The sequence below is a fragment of the Lutra lutra genome, chromosome 8, assembly GCF_902655055.1.
Source record: "Lutra lutra chromosome 8, mLutLut1.2, whole genome shotgun sequence".
NCBI classification, from domain to species: Eukaryota; Metazoa; Chordata; class Mammalia; order Carnivora; family Mustelidae; genus Lutra; species Lutra lutra.
In genome coordinates, this window is record NC_062285.1 from 116325334 (window position 1) to 116352440 (window position 27107).

The 27107-nt window shown below is 40.8% G+C and overlaps 1 long non-coding RNA gene across 1 annotated transcript; it reads right to left on the minus strand.

Moving 5' to 3' along the window:
• Positions 1 to 19808: 19808 nt before the first annotated feature.
• LOC125107531 (uncharacterized) lies at positions 19809 to 24395 on the minus strand. Its single transcript, XR_007129582.1, has 2 exons — positions 24095 to 24395; positions 19809 to 19970 (listed from the first exon to the last, which is right to left on the minus strand). It is a non-coding gene; the product is annotated as an uncharacterized LOC125107531 (long non-coding RNA).
• Between the last annotated feature and the right edge of the window lie 2712 nt (positions 24396 to 27107).

Here is a 27107-nt window from a genome sequence, read left to right on the forward strand (position 1 = left end):
GGATGTCTTCTGTGGAGAAAGTCTGTTCATGTCTTCTGCCCATTTCTTAACTGGATTATTTGTTTTGGGGGGTACTGAGTTTGATAAGTTCTTTATAGATTTTGCATACTAACCCTTTATCAGATATGTCATTTGCAAATATCTTTGACAGAGCATTTTGGTAATTACTACATCTGTCCATACTCATGACAACATTTGAAGGAAGATGGGCAGATATAGTTATACCTGATTATTAAGAAGAAAACCAAAGCTCAAGATAACATACCTTCATGGCAAAACCAGGACTCAAACATTTATTTCTTTTTGTGATTTCAGATCTTGGCTCTGTTTTATGCTTCCTTTGGAACAGGAATATGCATGCATGTTACCTTCAGCTTTAATCTCTAAACAGTTCTTCTTGCCATCCTTGAGCACATCTTTCTGTTATCAGTAAAATGAAACACAGTACAAGCTCCCCGTTTTATAAGGAGAGGCAGCTGAAAAATATGGAAGAGTTAATAAAGCCCATGCCTCCCCCATAAATTCTCACCTATTATCTTCTAGGGAGAAACCAAACTAAAACTGTTCATCTAAATGAAAGCTTCATGTTTGGAAAGCCATCATACCCATTTAACTATGCTACATATCAGAGCACCCCAAAACTAATTGGCTTTATTTTTTTAAAGATTTTATTTATTTATTTGAGAAAGCGAGCATGATAGGAGAAAGGTCAGAGGGAGAAGCAGACCCCCTGCTAAGGAGGGAGCCTGATGTGGGACTCGATCCCAGGACTCCAGGATCATGACGTGAGCTGAAGGTAGTCGCCCAACCAGCTGAGCCACCCAGGTGCCCACTAATTGGCCTTAATAAGCATTTATTATTGTTCAGAAGTTTATGGATGGGCATAAAATGGCAATTCTTCAGGTTTCAGCTGAGCTCACTCATGCATCAAGAGTGGACTGGGTAGGCAACTCTGTTGCTTTTGCTTGGGCTTTCACAAATATCTGTGTGAGGGCTTGCTGAGACTGGTCTGGATTGTCCTCAGCTGGGACAGTTGGTCACTCCTTGTGGTTCTTCACCCTCCAGGAGTCTGTCCCAGGCTTGTCTAATGCTAGTGGCAGTAGTTCAAAAGAGGAAACATAAATGCACAAGAGCTCTTGCAGCCAGGACTTAGAACTGGCATTTTATTCTTTCCACTGCATTCTATTATTCAAAACAAGTTCCAAGCCAGCCCAAAATCAGGAAGTGGGGGAAAAAATATCTCACCTTTTGATATGATAAACTAGAAAATCACATAGCAAAGGAAATGGATAGGAGAGAGTTAGAGAATTGGGACCATCTTTGCCAACATTCTATTGTAATCATTAGTATTTTCTATCACTGAGCAGAAAGGACTAGCATATTAACACACATATTAGACATTTGCATTGATTAGTTGGTTGTCACCTTGAAGCATGGAAAACTCTCAATTAATCAGGCAAGAGATTTGATAATAAAATATGATAATTTACTCATCTTTGTATTCCCAACACTTAGCATTGCATCAGGCAAAGTGCACGCAACCCACAAAAATAATTAATAATGATAAAAGAAATGATAGTGGAAAAATTACTCTATTAGAAATCAGAAATCAACTGAATCACAATTCAGCTATGCCAAATTACTTGTGCAACTTTGGAAAGGAGTAATTCAGCCTCCCTAGGATTTCTAGAGACAAACTGGGCATTCTCTAAATTTTTCCTTCCTCCCCCCTCCTCCTTCCTCTTCCTCCTCCTCTTCCTTCTTCTTCTCCTGCTCCTTCTTCTCCTTCTCCTCTTTCTCTCTTTCTCTCTTTCTTTCTTTCTTTCTCTTTCTTTCTTTCTTTCTTTCTTTCTTTTTCTTTCTTTCTTTCTCTTCCATCTTAAAATATTAAGCCTGTAAGAGCCCTCAGAATTATGTAGATCCAACCTACTCATATAGATGGGGAGACTGGAGCTAAGAAAACAAATCACTTGGCTTGAAAATCACACGGTTAATGTCAGAGATGAGAACTCAGAGCTCATGACTGCTAGCCTAGCACCCCATATCTTAATTGTAGCACACTGCTACTTAAGAGTATATTCTATCGACCAGTAGCATCAGCATCCCATAGGAGCTTGGTAGAAATGAGGAAACTCAGATCCTTATCCCAGGTCTACTGAATTAGAATCAGGATTTTAACAAGATCCCCAGATAATTCAGATACGTATTAAAGTTGGAGAAGCTCTAGGCTCCATAATAAATGCTTAACAGCAGGAAAAAAAAAAACTTTAAAAAAGCTTATTTAGTTATGAGAATATTCCTTTGGATGTATTAAAACTAAAACCATGTTTTCTACACATCTTGCATTAATTCATTTAACAAATACCTCCTGAGTACTTACTGTGTTCAAGGTGTTGTAGAAACATCAAGAACAGGTCTTAACCCCCAGAGCCCACACTCCAAAAGGAAATCAAAGTCCTTTCCTCTTTTCCCATTTTCTCCTTTCTTTCTCTGTGCTCTCTCTTTGCTCTTTACCTTTCCAACCTCCTCCTATTCCTCATTTTTATGATTTCATGATTGAAATCTAATTTCAGAAGTTGTTGGTTTAAAAGCAAAGTATTTTATTCATCTGAAATTCCAATTTCAGAATAGTGATTTAAGATGTTGGAAAATTTTATTTGGCTCCCTTCCAAATAGCTTATATTATAATATCAGCATTACTCTAAAACTGTGTGTCTAAAGGAGACTAAAGAGCTCCTGGATACTTTGGGAAGAAATTCTATATAAATATAGTACAAATTAATCATATGCTTCAGTTTTTGCTTTCGTTTTATTTCCTAAGGCAGGCTTTTCTCTAGGAAGAGAAAAGGTTGAGATGCTACGATACTGGAATAAAAATAAAGTAAGATTGTATTTTTTTTCCCTCAAATATTTAGAGCCAGCCCCACAGCTACACCTGTAATAAAACATTTATTTTTTTCATTGAGAAACAAAGGAATACTTTTCAGTGTCAACAGATTACTTTAATTCAAGAACTTAATATGAACCAGAGACAAACAGAAATTCAGCAAATTAACTATTTTCTGATGAGTAATAGGTAGAATGGAGTCTTTACATTAAACAATCAGATCACAAGTTATGATTATGCAATGATACTCAGTTTGTTCAAGGTTTAGATACCTGGCATTCTAAGTTCCAGTGATTGAAAGTATTATACCTTTCTCACTTTCTCTCTCCCTCTTTGTGTACTCCCTCATAGTCCTGAAAAACTCTGAGCTCATTTCATTCTTCTTTCCCTGCCTTGTCTTCTCCCTCTTCAAAGATACTGTATGATGATTCTGCTTTTCAAAATCAAGACTGCTTGAACTTTAGCTGAGAGTAATGAAATTTCAATCTTTCACACAATGGCAATGACATCCTCTTTCTGCTCTCTTGGTGTAGTCAGAATAGCAACTGCCCAGCGTGAACAATAGGACTACTTTTCAGTTCTAAGGAATTGGCTGTTGCTGAACAGCAGTGCATGGAAATAATCTTTGGCAATCCCATGGGTGACATTTCTCATTCCTTATCACCCATGCTGCACACAGCCGGAACTTGATAAGACACCCAGAAAGAAGATAATGGCTGCTATCAAGCTGTCTAGGTAGAAATAATAATAATAATCTGTTTATAGAAAAGCAGCTGTCCTATTGTTTTGGATTTCATGAAATCCCAGAGTCAGATCCTTTCTCCCATGCCAGCCCCATCCCCATTCCTGATGCCAATCCAATCACTTTGAGTCTTTAATGATGGGCATTTTTTTTTCATGATCTTTTGAATAGACAAGGATGCATGCAATATCCCATAATCATTTTCAGTCACAGAATGTATTTAAAGATGAGACAGGGGCATTTTATAGGAAGATTTGGGGGCTGAGAGGACTTTGTAATGAATATAGGAAAGCCCAGTATCCCTTTCTTAAAATATGCACAAAACTCAGAATTATTGCAAGTGAACATTCCAACAATCATTCCTTTCTAAAGTCTAAACCTCCCAAATTTCAAAAATAAGTCTCAGTTTCTCAAAGTGAAACCCCAAAGTTGTGATTGGCAGCTACCAGCAATGCCGGTTACATCTATGTTGACTGCCTTTCATTTGTTCCAAACAGAACAGCCTGAGATTCAGAAACATCCTGGCTAACATACCATTGTTCTCCTTCATTTTGAGCAGGATTGCTCCCCTCGCTGACTGAATAGGTGATGGCTTTCTCCCCAAATGTTCAGACAGGGAATGCTCTTTAACATAGTCATCCTCACATAGGGTTGTCTTCCTTTCTTTATCTGTCCTCCATCTCTGGTGAAAGAGTTAGGCATCCATGCTCCTCAGGGTGAAACAGTACATCTAAAGAGAACTAACCCACCTGGGTGCCTCAGTCTGTTAAGCGTCTGTCTGCCTTGGGCTCAGATCATGACCCAGGGTCCTGGAATCAAGCCCTGCATTGGGCTCCCTGCTCAGACATGAGTCTGTTTCTCTCTCTCCCTCTGCCTCTCCCTCTGTGTGCTCGCTCTCTCTCTCTCTCTCTTTCTCCCCCACCCCATCTCTTTCCCTCTCAAATAAATAAAATCTTTAAAGAAAATTTAAAAATAAAGAGAATCAAGTGTATTGGTTCCTTTTTCCCTCCATGTGGTACTAAAACAAGGCCAAGGCCTGCATCTTCACTTCCAAGGCTAGATAACTTCATCCTGAAAATAGTTGTCCTGTAAGTGTCCCACCATTACAGCAAGCAAGGGACAGGGTTACCTTTGTCTCTTTCCTGTGGTTTCCATAACAGTCATCATCATCTCTAATTTACTCAGGCTGAACTCACTTTCTCCCTGTGTCCCCTTCTAGGAAGGCATGACATTGCCATGGAGAATAAAGAAGAAAAAAGTATGGACTTGGTAAGTGGAGGAGCAACCTTTAAAGAATTTCCCACTGCCAAGTCCTCTGTCTTGTATCATAGAATCACTGTGTAAGCCAGAGGTCTCTGTGCCTCTAAATAAGTCCAGGTTTCTTCCTACACAAAGTACACCCAATTGAATCTCTCTCTCTCTAACCCCCCACCCCCACCCCATGAATATCCCATTCCACAGAGGCATAGATTAAGCATTGCTTTCTCTGTAGGGCCTTCCTCTACCCTCTTCCACGTCCTCCCAACTCCAACAGAATTAGTCAGTCATGGTGTTCTGTACATAGCGGCGGTCCAGCCTTTCTCATTCTACACCACATGCCTCTCTTGCCACATGCCTCTCTCACCAACCAGATTGTGAATTCCAAGAAACTGAGTAAATGTCTTTTATTTTTTAAATTCATCTTTAGGGAAAGCAATTCAGCAAAATGCATAAGGGAACGGGTTTTGTATCAGACAGATCTGGATGTAAATCCTAGCTCTGACACTCACTGGCCCTGTGCCCTTGAGTTTTCTGGAACTCAATTTACTAGAATATAAAATGGGACTATTTCATAAATTTTTTTTAAGGATAAAGTGAATTAAAGTATGCAGGTGTAAAATGTTTAACATAATACTGATGCACAAAAAAAAATGGTAAAAATTATTATGATTGTAATTAACTTGGTATCCTCAGCCACCCCACAGTAGACTAGCAATAAAGATATATTAAGGAATAGAGTGAGGGGCACCTGGGTGGCTCAGTTGGTTAAGCATCTGCCTTGGGCTCAGGTCATGATCCCACAGTCCTGAGATTGAGCCCTGCATCAGGCATCCTGTATCCAGCTTCCTGCTCAGCGGGGAGTCTGCTTCTTCCTCTCCCTTTGCCCCTCCTCCCCTCATGTGTAGGCTCGCTCTCTCAAATAAATAAATAAATAAATAAAATATTTTAAAAAAATAAAAAGTAAAGTGAAAGAAAAAATGAAATACAAACACACACACACACACACACAGAGTACACAACACATGCTGTTACCCTCGCACTATAAATTGCATTGCTCTCTGCTTCCCATAGCTCTCAAAATGGGATTCAGTCTGCCCTACAGGATGGGTCCTGAGAGGAAAAAACTGATCCTAAAAGAGTTTGCAGGAATTCTTTCTGGCAGCTTTACCCTAGGTGGTGGCCTCAAGGAACCAAGGAACCCTCTGGTTTGCCTCCAGTGAGTGCTGAACTTGACCCTGTCCTGGGGACAGCCAGCTGCAGAGTCAGGTAGGGCCAGCAGCAAGAGCAGTGTGTTTCTCACCCACAACCAGCAAGCCTGCAAAGGGAGAAAGAGAGGTAACCAGGTCTATGTCCACTGGCCAGCATGAATCATGGCAGAATCCATGAAATACGGAGATGTGGCCTTGAACTTGCACTTCCTCCTTAGGACAGGCTTTTTTTTGTGCAAGTCATTATAAATCACCTGTACTCACACCATGAGTGACTGCAAAATCCTGGAAGTGTCTGGGTTCAGACTTGGCATTCCCTCCCATAATACACCAAAGGGGTTAATGTCTGGCCAGTAGTCAAAGTCTGGCAGCTCCTACCCTACGCATAATGGGCATTGTTGTTCTTGAGAGTTTGTCTGTTTTTTCTGGCAGGACTTGCTGTTTGGAACTGATTCTAAAACAGAAAAGGAAAGAGTCAGTCTGCTTTTTTTAAGCGCACATGCAACAAAACATAAGGCTGGTCATAGAACGGTTGTTTTGCTAGATTTCCAGGAAAGTTGTTGGCTTACTATTCAGAGAAGATGAATTATCAACTTAAAATATACTTAAGGAATTCATTTATATATGTACATGAGACATACACAATATCCTGAGGTGGCCGCCTTCTCTTAGATATGAAGCAACACATTACAACTGTATTAGCTGATAAGTGAGCTGTGGCTGGCCCATCCATCTGCATATAAAATCCATTTGCATGATGTTATTAATGGGCTCAACAGTCAACCTTCCCAGGTCACTTGCTATCTCGGGACCTGCCTGTCACTCCCACCTGATGAGTCCCCAGATGTTCCCATCTGAAAACACACCAAGTATATCTCACTAAGTTACTAAGACAGCAAAATCCGATTACAAAAGACCAGATTTTTTTTCCAATGGGAGGGACCAGAGGTTTCTTTTTTTTTTCCCATCTGTCCCTAACCAACACTTTTGTATAAACCAAAATCATGTACCTGAATGTTAACAGCACAATTTTATAAACATTTCTAGACACTGAACTCTTGCTTTCTGCACTTACTGTGTCATGGGTCAGGAACAGTTCATGGATCACACTGGCCCATGGACCACACTTGACTGGACCATGGGCTGCTTTCTTACTGATACTCTATATTCTAGATCAGGGTACACAAACGTTTTCAGCAAAGGGGCAGAGGGTAAAATTTTAGGCATTGCAGGATATAGTCTCCTGTGACTACTGAATTCTGCTGTTGTCATGAGAGAGAGCAACCATGGACAATAAGAAAATGAATGGACATGGCCGTGTTCCAGTAAAATTATGTTTACAAAAGCAGGCTGTGGGCTAGATTTGGCCCACAAGCTACAGGCTATCAGTCCCAGGATGAGGAGGAAGATGATAATGATGATGATGATGATGATGAAGATAGCTAACGTTTACTGACCAGCTCTGATGTCAAGCCCTTTCTATCCTCCATTATCCCATAGATTAGGTGACTTTTTTTTTTAATTTTACAGACAAGGAAAATATGACATCAAGAAAGCAAGAAATGATTTATTCTGAAAATAGATAGATGGTCCAGGATCCAAACCATAGTCTCCAGGCTCATATTATACCACATATATAAGAGGAATGGAGCCCCTTTTTCACTATGAATGGAAAACTTATAAAATTAGGGTCATCCTGGTCATCTTTCTCCCTTTCTCATCTCTCTACCCATCATCCACCTCAGCAGGACCAAGGTCCTCACGTTTGATTGTGCTGTGGAATCCATAGGAATCAGGACCAGGTAGGGTTAGTCTATGACAAACACATTCATCCAAACATTTACTTACTCAACAAATATGTGTTGAGCACTTACCCTGTGCCAGACGCTATGCTAAGGAAGGGGGCTATAACAGTGAACAAATATGTAAGTTCCTGCCTTAGAAAGTTTATGTCTAGTGAGAGGAGGTAGAAAATAAGCAAAGGAATCTATATCTTGTTGGAAGGCAGTAGGGTAGGGGAATCAGGGTTTGAAGAAAATTAAAGCAGTGTATGAGGGTAGAGGGTACCAAGGGGATTTTTCTTTCTTATCCAATCCTTGTATCTTTTCTTTGCCAGCTAAGATATGTAAACTCCAAACAGAGCTATACTCTCAAATATATCTACCTGGTATAAACATATTTATAGGACATTGGGATCCTGTTTATACCAGTTTTCTTCCCCATAATTGTATGGGAAAGGACACGTATGAAAACTAGTCCATTCACTCATGCTGCAAATGTTTGTTGAGTACCTACTTTGTGCCAGTCACTGGTTTTAGAACAGAGAAACAAACAGTGAGCAAAATAGACAAAGATGATTGCTGTCTTGGTTTCCATGATGGCCAGGGGAGTCCGAGAATAAACCAAAAGACACAAGAAGCACAAGCTAGAAGGCAGGCAATAAGTACAAGGCGGTGGGGCAGGGGAAGTGCAGCAAGATAAGGGGACCTGGAGCATGTAGAAGGGGCCAGGTTGTAATTTTAAATAGTCCAACAACTTTCCTTCAAAAGGATAGTGTGTGACCAATATAATGCCTGTTTGAAAAGCAAGTCCTGGTTTAGTTCACCCATCACTACAGTTGGAGTGCCATCAATTAAAAGAAACAAAAAAAGAAAGAAAACGTAGGATGTTTTGTGTTGAGTGCTCTACTTAAGTCCACAGAAAGAACTGTTATTCTTTCAAAGTCCTTTTTGCCCTTCCCTTTCCCTTGCTTTAGAGAGAATATTAGGGGGCTGGCAGCTGAAACAATGTAGGGATGGGAGAGGGGAAAGGAAGGAAAACTGAGGGCCACCATTCATGCCAGGTGACTGTTTTAACAAGGATGTCACTGTGACCCAGCCCTTCTGGGTCCTAAGAGGGCCTTGCTGAGGAACCCACAAAACAGATTTGGCAGACACTGAGCATTTTCCATTAAGTGTGGCATTCACTTTTTCTGAAAGTAATGAGATGTTGATATAGATTTGAATTTTAATCAGATCCAACTTCGGAACAGGGTGTTTTTCTGCAAAATGTGAAATACTTCTAGGCTTTTAGGAAAATGTCATCCATATAAAGGCTAACTACTGTTTTACATATAAAACTGCCATTCTTCATTGGTTTTCCAGAAAGAGAAAATATAATAATAAAATAAAACATTGTTGCAGGGCGCCTGGGTGGCTCAGCGGGTTAAAGCCTCTGCCTTCAGCTCAGGTCATGATCCCAGTGTCCTGGGATCGAGTCCCGCATCGGGCTCTCTGCTCAGTGGGGAGCCTGCTTCCTCCTCTCTCTCTGCCTTCCTCTCTGCCTACTTGTGATCTCTGTCTGTCAAATAAATAAAATCTTAAAAAAAAAAAAAAACATTGTTGCAAAGACTCCTTACTTTCTTATGAACATTAATTTTTTCTGAGTTTTTTTTTAAAATAAATCTTATGAACTAGGAAGAATGCTTATAAGCTTGAGGGAAGAATTAGGGAATTTCAGTTCATAAGTCAGGAAAAGAGATGTAACTGAAATCCTTTTTTATAATAACAGTATTAATTTACGAGATTTCAACAAATTCTTTTAAATGCTACTTAGCCATAATGCTGGGAATGCCAATATCAGTAATTTTGCCTAAAATCAAAAGGGACTCAAAGTCTGCTTGCCTGGCAAGCATGTGATAGTAACCAGCACACTCTGCTACCAGCAGAAATAGTGTTGTTAGCTCACATGTACTCTGTTAAAAAATTCCTCTATTCCCAGAATTTCACTAAGTCTTTTACGGAACGTGCTTTAGCAAATCCCTATGACAACCACGGGAGAGAGGTATTATTCCCACAGAATGTATGAGAATTAGTCCCGTGGAATGTACGAGAAGACTGGACCAGAGGTGTGAAGTAACTCCATGAAGGGCACAGGACAGTAAAGGTGGATTCTGATCCAAATCTGTGATTCTAAAATTAGCACTCTAGCTCTTTCTCTTTTCATTTTCCCATGTTCCTCTTCTACCCCTCCCCCACCAATAATGTCTTCCACGGACTTCCCTCACAATTAAAAAACAAGTTTTGTTTTCAATAAATAGTTGTTATATATTCACTCATACAGCTGGTCACCGGTCAGTTTACTCTGTAAACATCAGAATAAAGTCCTCTGGGGTGTTATGGAGCAGGCTGGGTCCCAGGAGTCACTATTACCACCCTTGGATAAATCGAGTTGTTTCCCACATGACAAGTCTGTCCCACAATCCACTAGTCAAACAAGGGATAGGAAGCCCCCTCCCCAATCCACCTCCCACCCACCCTCCATAGACTTCTTGTAAGGCCACTAAAAATCAAAACGATAATGTCAGAACCAGTGGCTGGTAGAAACTAAGAGACTTGAGACAAGAATTCCCTAAACCTCCCACACTCAAGTCTGACATAAGAAAACAGAGGCCACTTCCCCTGAGTGTCCATGTTTGGAGGATGACCCTTTCCTGCAAGCTTGATATTCTCCATCTGTGCATGTACTTAGATGTCTAAACATGTATTTATAACACACAATCCTATTATTAAACATCCAAAATAATAGGACAAATGCATTGGAGTGAAGGGCATTTATTTACTCTAATAAAGGACTTTCCACATTAAAATATAAATTCCTATTGTACTTGTGTGCAAAGAAATTGCCTAACACTGTGAAATGCCATTTTCTTTTCTAACCCAAACAAGACAAACAGACTGAAAAACTAAACATGAGCGACTATGGTAGAGGGGAAAGGGAACCCACAAATAGGGAAACTGTCTGACAGGTGTTCTGATAAGCCCCTCTAAAAACCACTGGCCCAAAATATCTTAAGTGGATTTCCATTTATATAATTAAATTATCCATTTAAAAAAATCACACATATCACCTATAAAAAGATCCACCTAAGTAGTAAACTTGAATGGTTTGGGTTTTTTTGTTTGTTTGTTTATTTGAGAAAGCGAGAGAATGAGAGAGAGTGAGCATTAGAGGTCAGAGGAAGAAACAGACTCCCTGCAGAGAGGGAGCCCGACATGGACTTGGTCCCAGGACTCCAGGATCATGACCTGAGCCTTAAGCAGTTGCTTAACCAACTGAGCCGCCCAGGTGCCCCTAAACTTGAATATTTGTATCAGGGAAAAAGAATGCTAGTCTCTGGGTGTGAAGTTTGGTATGGTCCATACGCACTGGAGTGGTTTTCAACTTACAAATCTGGGCACCACAATTCTGGCAATTCTGACTCAGTGGATTTGGGGGATCTAAGCATCGGCATTCTGCCCCCCCACCACATACATATACATGATTCTGAAGCTCACCGAATTCTGAAAATTTGCTAGCTAATAGAAAATAATAGGTAATCCCTCCAGGTTGGGGAAGCAAGGAAGACACTCCATGGAGAACCTGGAGGCAAGAAATCCTTACTCCTTATTTTTCCAAGATATTGATTGGAAAGGTGTGTCCAGACTTTATAAAGGAAACCTAAAGTATACAAAGCTCGTTACCGTAATGTATTTGGTTTATAAAGTGTATTTGGTTGAAAATTAAAAGGGGCACAGGTATTCATCTCTGGAAATCCTCTGTCATTCACAAACCTTGGCCTTATTTTTATACTGCATTATCCATTCTCCGTATTTCCATTAATGAAATTTCTGACACAGAAGTTCAGATGAAGATCCATATGTGCTTCTAAGAAAAACAAAAAAATGGAAACCATTTTCCCACCCCACTGTTCATTAACCCAATGGGCCCCTATGCACTGTGAGTCAGCTCAGTCTGCCGTAACAAAATATCACAGCCTGGGTGCTTAGAGGACAGTAATTTATTTGTCCCAGTTCTAGAGGCTGGGAAGCCCAAGGTCAAGGTGCTGGTTCATTCAGTTCTTGGTAAGTGCTCTCTTCCTGGCTTGCAAATGGCAACCTTCTTGCTGTCCCTACATGGAAGAGAGAAAGTTAGTGCATGCTCTTTATGTCTCCTCCTTATGTGGACACTAATCCCATCATGGGACCTCAACATCATGATTTCCTCTAAACTAATCACCTCCCAAAGACTCCACTTCCAAATACCATGACATTGGGGGCTAGGGGTTCAACATATACATTCTGGAGGAACACAAATATGTACAAGGATACACTTTATATTCTTCATGAGCACCAGCCTACACATGTTAGGTCATTATTCCCCTAAAATGAAAATCCCCTAAAATTCTTACCTTTGAGGTAAGAATGCCAAGATACCTAAAAGAATGTAAGCCAATCTTATTGCCCCCCCAAAAAAAAGATGCTGATGTAGGCTTCCACCATATCTATTATCAGGTGTTTGTAGTAACATAAAAATAGCAAGAAATGAAATTCAAGAATCAAGTACCCAGGTTGTTTACTTGGTGTTAATTGCTTGGGTAATGACACTGGCTCTTTACAATGAAGCAGTAAAGAATAAATGAAATCCTCCAACCACCTTTTCATTCTGTAGCTCTATCCATGAATTATCCACTCTACTTCATATAGCTGTCTTTCGGAAGATAACACCATCTTTCCTATTTCATTTTTTCCCTTACTTCAGACATGCTATTCTACATATTTTTTGAAAATCTATACAGCCTGGTAAACTTGAAGGATATTTCTATTTACACATGCCAGATAGGACAGCGTTCTTCTCCTCCTATATTTCCATAGTTGGTACTTAAAAGGGCTGATGAAACAGTGTCTATTCTGTCACTGTGTCATCGGCTCGCTCCCCTCCAGCCATCACTGGGAAGATTTTGCGCACAGACAGGCTATCAGATCTGTACTCCTGGAAATGAGGAGTTTGTGCAGTGAATAGCAGTTACATTCTAATTATATTAATTCAGACTGCAATTTCTTTGAAATAGAAAGGACCTGCTGTCGGGGTGGTGTGGACAATGGAGGCTGAACATGTCAATGACATGACAAATTCCTCGAGCCGAATGCCAGATGTATTGTTGCCCAGGATTCTTTTCTGAGAGCAAATCCAGCAAGCACTATCGGTGTCAACTCTGGAGTAAGGAATCAGTTCATTTGTTATCTTTCCAAGTCGCAGGTACATCTGCCAGAAGAGTCTGCCAACAGATGAATTGGTAATTAAAATCATTTCCGTGGTTGGAGGAGTGATTCGAAAATTGTTCTTCTTTTCTTTCTTTCTTTTCCTGTGTAGGGACAAAACTTCGGTGAATACTGATACTGATTTGCCATGGGCAATACCAGAATTGTGCGGTTCACTAGTGCCTCGCTTCCCACTTCGGTGCTTGAACACGTTTACTGGGATTTGCCCGTGAAGCTCTATTTACAGAATATTAAAGTTCTGTTCCTTGCTAACACCGTAACCTCGTTGGTCCTATAAAACTTCTCAGCAGGTGTTAGCAAAACGTCACAGGATTGCCCAGTTCACAAAAAGGGTAGAGTGTATGCCTTCCCCATGCCTGTTACTGTGCTTGAATAAATAATAAATAATGATGATAGATTTTAAAATGTATTAAAGTTGATAACAAATCATAGATACTATATGTAATTGTTATATATTAGATATAATACAGATGCTAGTTCAGCACCTGCTCCTGGTAGTTACTCAGCAAATCTGTTTTGTTCTTCTCTTCTCAGACACTACTTTGCCACCCACATATTTACATACCATTATCGTCATCATCACCGTCCTCATCCTCATCATCATCATTGTAAGGAGGACAAAATCGACTAGCATTTTTTGAGCATTTACTAGGAGCAATCTAAGCACTCTACATGTACCTGTTTATCTTATCCTTATAAACCTCTGATGATTTGGCCCTGGTGCATGGATGAGAGAGCTGAGGCACAACTAGAAGGTATCCAGACTGGAGATTTGACCCAACTAGAAGGTATCCAAACTGGAGATTTGACCCAACTAGAAGGTATCCAAACTGGAGATTTGACCCAAGCAGCACAAATCTCAAGGCCTCTTGCTTAACTATTTCACAATAACATCACATGCCACTATATAAATAAATTTGCTACGATCATTTTCCGAGACTACGCAATAGCCCATGAATTACTTGGCTTATCTTTTATGCTCATTTGTTTGCTCTGTTTTTCTTTCCTCCCTCTTTTTTTTTTTTTTTTTTAAGATTTTATCCATTCATTTGACAGAGAGAGAGAGGGCACAAAGAGGGGGAGCAGCAGGTAGAGGGAAAGGGAGAAGCAGGCTCCCCGTTGAGCAGGAGCTGGGTGCGGGGCTCGATCCCAGGACCCCAGGATCATGACCTGAGCCTAAAGCAGACGCTTAACCAACTGACCCACCTGGGCGCCCCTCTTCCTCCTTTTCTTCTCCCTCCTCCCTTCTTTCCTGCTTTTATGTCTCTATAAATAGCTGCTTATGTTTTTCTAGCAACAAAGCAAGGTTTTCTACCATCCTCGGAGACTCAGGGGAATCCTTATTAACAGCCAGTAAATGGAACAGAGTCTTTTAAGATAAAATTTTAAGCTACTTTAAGAACTACTTTTTTTAAATCAAGGCAGCAAAATAAGGTAGATTTATAGACATCGGTGATATAGAACTTTACCACTAAGTTATTAGCATATGCATGTGTAACCACACACGTATACATACACGCATATACCTGCATATATAGTAGAACACTGAAACACATCAAGTGTGTTTAAATACATGAGCTCTTAGTGATACTAACAGTAAAAACCATACAGAAATTTATGTTCACCTCAGAGGACACCAGAGAGAACCAGCTTATTATTCTGCAAACTGGTAGATAAAGGGAAAGATAAAGCATTTGTCCTTGGTTTCTCATATGAACTTCACTTCATATAACCAGCTACGTAATGAGGGGGAAGTCTCTCCTTAGAGAAGTATTCTGGTTAGTAAATGAAAAAGAAATAATTCGTATTTGTTGAAAGCCACGGAATGGTCAACACCACGTGTGAGCCCTGATGTAAACTATGGACCATGGGTGAGAAGGTTGAGTCAGTGTAAGTTCATTCATCACGACAAAGCAACTCTATGATGCTAGATGTCGGTAGTGGACGAGGCTGAAGGTGGAAGGGTGGGTAGATTTGGGAACTCTGTGTCCTTTCCCTTGTTTTTGCAGTGAATTTAAAACTGCTCTAAAAAATGATTTCTGTTTTTTTAAACCGCAAAATTAGAATATCGCAAGTTTGCAATAGCTAACAAAATACTGAATCTAAGCAAAAAAACCCTCAGTAGTTGATAACTATTGCACACACATACATCCCACTTTTGGAAATTATGCCACTCCTTATGCATGAGTCCAGCTAAAAATATGGAACCAGAATCGGTTCTGTCAATTTATAGGAAGTACAAAATACAAGATGATAAATATATTTGAGATCACCTCAGAGAATGGAATCGAGAACATTCAGGCTGTTAGAAAATCTTCAGGAAAAACAACCCTGTTTCTTTAACCAAGAATTCCAAGAAAAAAAATGAGAGAAGAAGAGGGAACCTACAGATTTAAAGAGGCATGAGAGATTCATCAAGCAATCACAGTGGAGGGATGGTGTTTGGATCTGGATTCAAATAAACTTAAAAAAAAAAATTAGGGGTGCCTGGGTCGCTCAGTCATTAAGTGGCTGCCTTCTGCTCAGGTCATGATCCCAGGGTCCTGGAATCCAGCCTGGCATCAGGCTCCTTGCTCGGTGGGAAGCCTGCTTCTCCCTCTCCCACTCCCCCTGTTTGTGTTCCCTCTCTCACTGTGTCTCTGTCAAATAAATACATAAAATCTTTTTTAAAAATCCTTAAAAAATTGTATTTCAAGGCAGCTGGGGATCAGTGAACATCGTGTATTGCTTGCTGTTGGGAATTCTTGTTAATGTTTTCAGGGTGTGAGTGATAAAGGTATTGCGGTTATTTTGTTTTAAAGAATCCCTACCTCTTAGAGACACATACTAAAAGATACACAGGGGAGAGGACATGATGTCTGGGATTTGCTTCAAGGTAATGGGGTGCAGGAGATGTTGACAAAAAAGACTGACCCTGAGTGGGTGAAGTGAAATAAGCCTAGAGGCTCTTGTGCTTATATTTGAAATGTTTTATGGTAAAAGTGTGTGTAGCTTATGAAATTTGCTGAACCTGATCAAGCTTCGGTCGTCAGATGCGAAACAGAAATAACAATATCTATAGTACAGATGATATCTCCTTATAGGGCTTTTGTTTGTTTGTTTGTTTGTTTAAATTCAAATAATGTTGGGTGCCTGGGTGGCTCAGTTGGTTAAGCAACTGCCTTGGGCTCAGGTCATGATCCCGGAGTTCCGGAGTCCAACATTGGGCTCCTAGTTCCACGGGGAGTCTGCTTCTCTCTCTGAACTTCTCTCCTCTCATGCTCTCTCTTACTGTCTCTTTCTCAAATAAGTAAAAATCTTAAAAATAAATAAGTAAAATAAAATTTAAAAAAATAAAAAACTAATTTAAGAAAATTCAAATAGTGTTTTTAAAGTACCTGGCACAGAGTAGATATTAGATCATTTTTAGGAATTTGGTTTGATCCATTTATGACTAAATTGATAGGTCTAAGCTTAATGGCGTTTCCACACCATCCCTGGAGCAGAGGGAGGTTAAGGAGGGTGGGGAAGGGACACAGAGAGCTTCTGTCCTCAGGCGCCACCCTTTGGGGCACCACAAACATGCTGGTTGGAGCTGTGTTTTTTGTTGTTTGGGTTTTTTTGTTGTTGTTTTTTTTTTTGTTTTTTTGTTTTTGTTTTTCACTCTTGTACCAGGTTACTATTTTTAAATTTGCTGATCCTGGAACACATGTAGGTACCCTGGGTTTGCTAAATATTTATTCAATTCGAGGCAACTCCAGGTGCAAGGAGAGAGGGTGCAAATCTATCACATCTCCCTAAGCTGTTGACTCTGGTCCCGCCCTTATTTCCTCAGGCCGTTTTCTTTTACGAAATACCCAAAGTATCAGATTAACTTCAAAACTAAATCGTTCTAAAGCCACCAATATCCCCAACTCATTCCAGCTCTCCGTGATCATTCTCTTTTTGCTTTGCATCCTCGTTCTACTGATCCTCGCAAACCCCTATGAGACCAAAGTTTAAAGGAAAAAACCAGCAAAGTGAAGCAGAAGGGCCCCGTGGCTGGAAAAAGATTAGGTCGCATGGAGGCCCGGTCTGCTCCCAGAGACAGTAAGACCCGGGGAGGAATTCTTCTGGTTAGGTTTCCAATGGCTTGAGTTTTTTTTGGCTCTCTGGGTCCTGCTGGAGACTTGAATTTGTCAAGAGCTGACTGGGCTTTCTCCAGCTCCTGGCTGCGTGTCAATTCATCTGATTTCTAATAAAACCAATTCTTATTTTTGTAACTTGCTTCCAATTCTTAAATGTAGCTCCAAAGAAAACAGAAAGTAATTAAAATGTCAACACTTCCCTGAAAAGGAACATAAACTCTCTTTGGATTTTCTTCCCACTGGAAATACTGCTTGTCTCCAAGGCCCCCGAGCGGCAACAGCAGACACCCACCACGGAGCTGGTCGGTGGGCAAAGCACATAAATCCCCCTCTGTCCATTACCTTGTTTGCATTTCTTCTTCTTCCTTGCCATTTTCCAAATGGAGAGATCCTATAAATGAACTACTTAAGGCTGTCTCTTATAATGGACTAATATCTACTCCATTGTAATATACCCAAGTTTTATGCGATATGAAATAAGCTCCAGCAGCAATAAGCTCTTCGATCTAATGTGAAGAAAGTAATGTGGAGCCTAACAGCTTATTATTCAGTTCAGTGCAATAAATTAACTGAGCACCATTTTGCATAATGGGAGCCTGATTATCCCTTTTACCTTCATTTGGATTGGTTTAGATGGATTATGACTCTCTTCAGAGTTAATCAGGTTTATGGGAAACAACTTCTTTTTTAAATGTATTACATTAGAAGATGAAATAAGGGGGATGAAAACATGTGCCACCGCTTTATGATGTTGTGTTTTGAAAGGTGAGTCCTTCTAAAAGATTTCCTTACTAAGAGGAAAATTCTGTGACCCTTGGTTCAAGAAGGGTCTTTTTGGAGACTTTCGGTGTGGGAGAAACAAATGTTTGTCCCCATCCCTACCTTCTCCACTTTCTTCCCATATATCTCTGCCATTTCCTTGACTTGACTTTGAAAGTACTTTTAGCAAAACCCTTGTTTCCTTCTTTCCAGGAGCTCCCTGACCCCAGCATCTCCCCTCTTTCTCCCCAATACTTAGCACTTTGATGCACATATCAGGCTGACCTACACTGTTGGTCAGGAAGTCCAGAGGCTCTGTCTGGGGCCATGGCCCCACCTACCACCAAAGAACTCCAGAATACATCAAAATGTATCAAAACACAAGCCAGGGGTGCCTGAGCAGCTCAGTCAGTTAAGCATCTGCCTTTGGCTCAGTTCATGATCTCAGGGTCCTGGGGTGTAGCCCTGTGTTGGGCTCCCCGATCAGCAGGGAGCCTGCTTCTCCCTCTGTCCCTCCCCCTCTTCTCTGCACCTCCCCCCTCGCCACCCCCCGCCCCCGCTTGTACTCTCCTGCTCTCTCAAATAAAACAAAACAAAACAAAACACAAGCCAACAATATTGGCTGCTGCAAATCATCACAACCATCATTTTTGAGAACTACTCATGAATCAAACATCACTTTGATATTTATAGCAACTCTATAGAATAGGTATCACCTTCTAAATTAAAAAGTGGAAACTGAGTCTGGTTGAGATGAAATAACTTAACAAATTTGCATAGCAAGTGAAGGCATGAAATCTGAAGGACTTCAAAATCTGTGTGATATGTTACATCATCTGCTAAAAAAGAAAGTGTCTGCAAATAGTAACTCTATGCTTCTGCATTAGTGTTAAGGAAAAAAAACAACTCAAAAGTAGGTGCTCTATTAGTAAGGAGGCTGAAACTTCATAATCATGTAGATGATGGTATTTTTACAGTACTTAAAATAGGACACATATATGGTCTATCAATTCTGCTTCTTACGGAGACATTTGCATTTCTTTTCTGGATTATAAACTGCTTGAGGCCAGGACATTTATTTTCTACATACTAGAGCATCACTGTGATATGATGTTAAGTTAGAAAACCCTAGGTTTTTGGGTGCCTGGGTGGCTCAGTCAGTTAAGTGGCTACCTTCAGCCCAGGTCATGATCCCAGGGTTCTGAGATCGAGCCCTGCATTGGGCTTCTTGCTCAGCAGGGTGCCTGCTGCTCCCCCTGCTTGGGCTTGTTCACTCTCTCTCTCTCTCTCTCTGTGTCAAATAAATAAATAATAATCTTTAAAAAAAAGAAAACCCTAGGTTTCAATTTTGGCTCTACTTACTGCTAACTGTATAGTATTTAACTCAAAAGTAGGTAAATATACTACAGAGAGTTGTTGGGGACCTTAAGTGAAATAAATTACATAAATACAGAGCGCAGAGATTATAATCAATAAATTTTGTTCTCTCCCTCTCCATATTCACCCCATCAGTTTAATATCTAAACATCAGTTTTCCATGCGTGGAGGTATTCCATGGAAATGTCAATGGGACACACAAGTGTTGAGAGGGAAAGATACCCCGATTGAAATCCTTCTTTTGCATTATTTCTCTTACAATTATTCATTGACTCACATTTACCCATTTCACTGAGATAATTTTTTCAAAGATGATTTTAATTCTAAAACTTGGAGTAATGAAGTAAATAAAGGTAACTGGCATTCATATCTACATCTCTTTTCCTCTTACCCCTCCTTCTTCAATGCTTCACTTCTCCCCAGGTAGGGACAGTAAGTGCTGTTGACGGCATGAAAAAAGTTTGGATCATGATCAAGGACTTATAGTTGTAAAATTTTATCTCTTCACTTCCCTGACATGAAACTTTCCTTTCACTGCGGGGAGGAGAAGCCCTGTAAAAAGCAAGGATGAATCTTAGATTTTTCAAAAATGCAAGGAGAAATGAAGGCGGGAAGAAATGATGGTGTACATAAGAAAAAATTACATGATAAAGCTTTGTTATATTGCGGGTGGTGGTATGCTTTAAAGATATACAAGGACGGATTATTTTTCTTAGGAGATAGTTTCACTTGTTGAAGTTTGAATACAATGATAACAAAAATATTGTTTTAATGAATGACAGTTTATCTCCTCATTGGTTTATGACATCTTTTCTCCTGGAGAGCTCAGAGAATTTGAAAATTTCTTTGAGTTATAATAATAACATTATTTGACAGAATTTAAGTTGATAAAATGACAAATCAGAGGAGTTGAGTGAAATATACAGGATCACCGAGCAAATTAGTGACAGAAATTCAGTACTTTGTAATGGAGATAGTAGGGAAACTTTACAATGAGCTTTCAGTGGGTAATAAGTAGAACAGCTTGGTTGAGGACAGGAACTTTGCTGTTGAGTTTTCTTCTCCTGACCCTAAAGGAATACACAATCTAAGTGGTGGGAACTGAAGCAAATATAAGACAGTACTCTGCCCAGAAATCTGGGAAGCAGTGCTTAAGGTGAGCCTTGCAGAATGAGTAGGATTTCTGAAGGTCAACACTGTGGAGTCAGAGTGGAGAGAGGGCACTCCAGGCCAATGAGATGGCTATGCAACAGCTCAAAAACATACCTGGAGATTAATTATTTTGTGAAGATGAAGGAGTGGTGAAGACTGGATGTTTCTGTCTCCAGATTCATATGCTGAAACTTCATCTCCATTATGATGATATCTGGACGTGGGGAATTTGGGGGTGATTAGGTCCTTAGTGCCCTAATAAAAAAGACCCCGGAGAGCTCCCTCACCTCTTCCACCACATGAGGATCCAGCAAGAAGACAACCAGCTATCTATGAACCAGGAAGAGGACCTCACCCAATCATGCTGGTGCTTTGATCTTAGACTTCCCAGCCTCCAGGACTGGGGGAAGTAAATTTCTGTTGTTTATAAGCCAGCCAGTCTGAGTTATTTTGTCACTGTAGCCCAAAAGGACTGATACAAGGGGGTAGACACTAGATCCTGAACAAGTTTGCCTTGGAAGGATGAATATGGTGAGAGTAAAGGATGGAGCTGAAGCTGAGACTAGAGAGACCGGTTAGGGAGTTCTTATAGTTATCAGAGGTTGTGGGGCAAGGGAGTCCATATTGTAAAACTCACTCATTTGAGTGCAGCAATGTGGATTCTGGGTGGCTGGCCAGGCTCACTGAGCCTTCACACTTGCACATCACACTGTCACTGCATTCCAATCACATTCTCATCTCAGCATATTGCAGAGTTTGTTATAAACCTTGGGAATTACTCTACATGGCAAATCCATAGAAACCGTGGTTAAAAGGAAAATAAAACTGAGGCCCATATCTTGAAGGACACAAGTTTATAAAAGAATGAGAAGAGAAACCCATGAAGGCTACTTAGAAGTCAAAGAAGAAGAAGGAAATCTAAGAGATGGAAGTCAAGAGAACTATGGCAGACACAGGAAAAGGAAGGTCATGGTCACCAAATGTTGGAAGGAGGTCAAGTAAGAAAGGGCAAGGAGAAAGAGTCTATAAAAACAAATTATAGAGTCATTGGTGGACCTTGAAAACCAGTTTGTGCAGAGTGAGAGTAGAAAGGCCCTATTACCAGTAAATTGGGGGAGCATAGAGAGAGCATAAGTGGCACCCCTTTTTGAGGAGAGATTAACTATGAAAGGAGGAGAGGGAGAGGCTATGGTGAAGAGGCATGTGGAATAAAGGAAGGGACTTTTTTTTTCACTTTATTTCTCAAACAGTGGACAGCTTGCTTTGAATGTGTTTAAGTGATGAGGATAATGAGTCTGGGCAAAGGATATAATCAGGGAATAGTCTAACAGAAATACAGATACTAAGAGTGAATGGTTTGAACAGGGTAAGCAGTGGTTATCAGCACATTAGAGAAAGAGAATTCCATCATAATGCAGCCAGGATAACCCTAGTTTCTGGTGATAATAGATAGCATAGCACAAGTGGAAATTTCTCCTTAAGCACCAGACAGCTCCAACATCAAATCCCAGCTCTGTCTCTTGGGAGCAGTGTCCCCCTTGAACAGTACTCCCCCTCTCTAGACTCAGTTTCCCCATCCATAATCACAACAAACATACCCACCTCCACGAGCAAGGCAAGGGTTCAGTCTTGCTGCTCCCTACTGACATTGCCTATCCTCTCCCCGACTTAATTTTCCTCCTTCTTATTTGTAACTTTCTATGTCTCTCATTTATGACCTATCCCTCCTATGAAAATGCAAACTAGAGAAGTGTAGGGATTTTTCCTATTTTGTTCAATATCACATCCTCAACAGTGTGGTGACTGACACACAGTAGGTGCTCAATAATTAAGTGTTGAGTGAGGAAATGAATGGATGAAGAGGATGTTGCCGAGCAATTCCTCATCTTTAACACTATTGGTATTTGGAGGCTGGTCATTGATTTGTTTGAGGAGGGAGACTGTCCTGTGTTTTGTAGGATGTTTAACAGCATCTCCATCTCTCCCCATGAGATGCCAATGGCACCCCTCCCCCAGCTGCAACCAGCAAAAATATGTCCAAACGTTACCCAATACCCCTGAGAGGCAAAATCTCTCTAGGTCGAGAACTTCTGCTTAGGGAGCAAGAGCTTAAAAATGTTGCTTTTAGTATCATTTATTATAAGGGAGGAAGAAATTGAAAATGAAAGTAACACATGGTCACCAAACTCTACCACAACCTGCTTAGTTTGAGGTGGAGAAAATTACGGCAGCTGAGGTGCTGTCGGCTTCACAGTACACTGACATTTTCCTTATGATTTTGCCAAGAGACGTGTTTACAAGAAAACAGTCGTAAATCAAGACGGAGCCTCCTGAGTCTCTCTCGTCTGTTAGTCGTACGTGAGATATTTTCTTCCTTGTCACCTCTCTGGACAAACAATAATAACTCAGATACTGACCCCTACCCATCGAGTCTGGTAGCATCAAAGCTGATAATGTAGGACATACAGACTTGGGAGGGCTGCCACTTTAAAGAAAATGATGTTTCCACCTCCACATTCTAATTAAGAAAAGATTATAAAAAAGCAGAAGATACAGCTGCAGTTTTTCCTCTTCAGGATTATCTTCTCTTCGGTTTCCCATTTTTTTTTTTTTTTTTTTTTTACCACCCCATTTCTTTGCTTGGGCTAGAAATCAATGGTCTTGTGTTAAAATGGCTAATACGACCTTTCAGAAACATGAGGATTTCAGAAGGTGGGAAGTGTTTCGAAAATTGCTTTTGGGAACATGAAAAGTAATGCTGTGACAAGATGCAGAAACAACTGGGCCCCAGGTTCTCCACCAAAGCCCTGACACCGTGAACTAGGGGGAAACTGTCAGACGAACAGAGAGAGCTCATGGTTAGGGCAACCCTACGTCTGGCTTTGCTGGAACATCCCAGCTTATGCCTGCTGTCCATGGATAGCAGTTACGGGCAGCCTCTTTCATTTTCCAAAACGTCCAGGATTGGGCAATGAAATACGTGGTCATCTTACTCAGAGAGAAGTAACATCTGACTGGTCCCACAAGGAAAAGGCGAAGACTGAGAACTGGCTGCCTGCTTGCCTATCTGCGCCCTGAGTATCACTCAGACTTCTCTCAGACTTTTCTCAAAAGTTCTCTAGCGGGACTGGTTGCCGGGATCGTACTTTCTGCAGCCGAAAGATAAACAATCTGTGAGTCAATAAATGAATTGGTCATCCACCTAGCTCACTGATCTACATTTCGTTTATCTCTCATTTCCCAGGAAAAGTGAAATGGTAATTAAGTGATCATGTCACAGAGTCTGGCTTGCTCAGGTATTCCAGAAAGCAAATTTAGATTCAGAGAGACCCAGTGGAAAGAGAGTTGATGACTCTCTGTCAGCCTGGCCTCAGATTCCCAGGCCTGCGAAAAGGGCCTCGGATTGCCAAATACAGGCCAGAAAGAGACCCTTGACGAGAGCCTCCTTGCTCCATAGCCTGGCACCCCTCAGATAAGGGTAGCCGTGGTAGCTAGACATAGCCAACTGGCCAAGAATGTCCTACCTTGCTGCTAGTAAGATAAGCCTTTCTTTCTCAGGACCAAGAACTCAGCTTCAGTGACTCAGTGTCCAGCCACTTAAGCACCTGCCCGTCAGATCCAGAGTCCCAGGAGTCAGCCATACAGCAGGCCCTGGTTCCAGAGCCAAGCTGAGGAGGAGGGGAATGAGAACCCAGCAACAGCTGACAGCCTGAGAGATCAGACAGTTTCTGCGGGATGGGCACTGAGCCCTTCCGTGACTAACAGCCTTGCTCACCCCAGCCTCCTCTCCTGGCGATCCCTTCACATTCCAGAACAAACTGCTCTGTTTCCAGAAGGCGTCAGAGTTCCCCTCCTCTCAATGCCTTTACATCTACTCCAAGCTCTAATCCGGTCTCAGCACAGACATGCTTTCCTCTAAGGAACCCTCCCTGAACCCCAAAATTGGAATTCAGGGGTCCTTCTTAAACATCCACTCTGTGTTTCCCACTGTCAGAACGCTCATCCCACTTGGTTATAACTGTCTGTTTACTTATCTATAACCTCTACTAATTATAACCCATTTGATGTTAAGAACTGTCTTGTTCTTTGCTTCCCTTCCCTGCTGCCCGTGACTATAGCAGATACTCAAAGAGCCTATCTTGAATGAATGAATGACTAGTTTCACTTTGGTGGCAGGGACTGTGAGGGATAATGACATGAATAATAGCACCTGAGAATTAAATAAGTAAGCACTTACTCCAAAAGTGCTTTTGGAGTTATGGAGAGCATCCAATATTTCCATCAGGTCATGATTTCTAAGTCACCCACCAGGGACCAGACATTTTGCTTGCAATGTTATTGTGAAGATTAAATTGGATAAAGCACATATTTGATGTTTAATAAATAGTAGCTGATGGTATTATATAACTTAAGCCTCAGTACAATCTCATGCTGTGAGTAAGAACACCTGAGGGAATGGAGAGGTTAAAGTGACTTGACAGAAAATGGTAAAGTCAAGATGCCAAGTAGTATGTCTTTTCGTCTTTTTGCTATAGCCTATCACCTCTCTGAAATGGAAGGAAGGAAAGAAAGGGAGGAGGGGGGAAAGGAAAGGAGGTATGGAAGGAGGTAAGGAGAAATTAAAAAGGAAAAAAGGAAGAGGGCTTGAGATATTTTTCTTTTACCCCTCCATAATCTTAATCTTTGCACAAGTCTTCAAATGAGTATTATTGCATTGTTTTTCGTAGAATATCCAAGCTCCAACTGTTATAGGTATGACTGATGAAGGAAAATTACAAAAATGACCCATATCTCTGATCTAACTGAGCTGGGACATTGCTAGGACATAACAAGCATGTGGAGACTGAAGCCTTGCCCACTGGCCCCTCTTGCCAGTGTGTTCGGTAGGAGATCCAGCAGCTGTTGGCTTCCTCCTGACTCTGGCCTTGCTCGGGCTTGCTGGAGTGAGACACACCGCCCCTGCAGAAGACGATGAGACAGAATGCTTAGCCAAGTATTTTAGCAAATGGAAGTTACGGACCTATATAAAGAGTCCTAGAAGTTTGCGTGGAGGTAGGGAAGGAGGCATCGTCAATGAGCTGCTTAACCTTGGTTTACGACCAGCCTTTCTCTACAGACAACAAGCAGAAAAAGTAGATAGCATCCACATACTCTATAACACTGGAAATTGTAGTGGAAAACACTGGAAATTATAATGGAAAATTTATCAAGCCAGATCAACACCATCTCTACTCTCCAAAAAAAGGAAACCAATAACTAAGAAAAAGCTTCCCCATCAGTGATATAATCCAGAGAACTCAGAAAGACTATATGTTGAGTCTCATGTTTTTTTTATGGAAGCTTCCTTGGACGAGTCTAAGAGGATATATGGCATCTGATACAGAACCATCCTGGTCAGACTACTGAAACATTATTTCTTCCCTCAAAGAATAGATACTAGGTGCCAGGCACTACACGAAATCTTAGGATTAAATTGTGAACCAAACGTTTGGTAATAATCTCTCTGTCCTCATGGACTGTATAGTCTGGAGTGAGAACAGATCATCAAATAATCACAGAAAATATAGGTGAGTATAGAGGTGCCTGGGTTACTCAGTCGGTTAAGCATCTGCCCTCTGCTCAGGTCATGACTCCAGGGTCCTGGGATGGAGTCCCTCATCCGGCTCCCTGCCTAGTGGGGAATCTGCTTCTTCCTCTCTCTCTGCCACTCCTCCTGCTTGTGATCTCTCTCTCTGTCTAATAAATAAAATCTTAAAAAAAAAAAAGAAAGAAAGAAAAGGAAAATATAGGTAAGCATAAATTCTAACATTCCTATCAGAGAAAATAATTTTTTATTATATAATGAGCACATTTGTAAGAACAAGATCTAATTGAAATGTTGTCTATAATAAACACAAAGTTGCCAATAAGTTAAAAAAAAAAAAAAAAAGCCTGCTAGGTTAGTGAAGAAAAAAAAAAATATTTGTAAATGTAGATAGTGTCCTCTAAGGCAGTGAACTTTCTCTTCCAATTCTTTCCAAGAAGTAAATCATTCAGACACTTACGGCTACTACATACTATTTACTTTGTGAGGACGGGTGAAGTAAGACTACACTCACTACTCATTTTATTTCAGAGAATTACAAAACTTTTGAGTTGGGTAGAGTTTGAAATTAAATTTTATTCTCCGTTATTTCACAGATGAAGAAATCAAGACCCAGAGAAAGCAAGTGACTTGCTCAACATCACACAAGTAGGCACGTCAAAGCTGGAAGTGAAATTCAGGTTTCCTCATTTCAGTGTTCTTGACCCCAAACCAAGTTGCAATAAGCCCTTTACTCTTTGTGTAAGGGTGCCAATTACTAAAGAGGGGCCATAGTTTGCTTCTAAACATTTTCTCAGTCTCTCTCATTCTCTCCCTCTCCCTCCTTCCCTGTCTCACTCACTCACTATCTCTCCCTTCCCCTGATTCCTCTCTGTCTCTCTCTCTCTTTCACACACACACACACACACACACACACACACACACACACACACCAGTAAAATGATAAGCTTAAG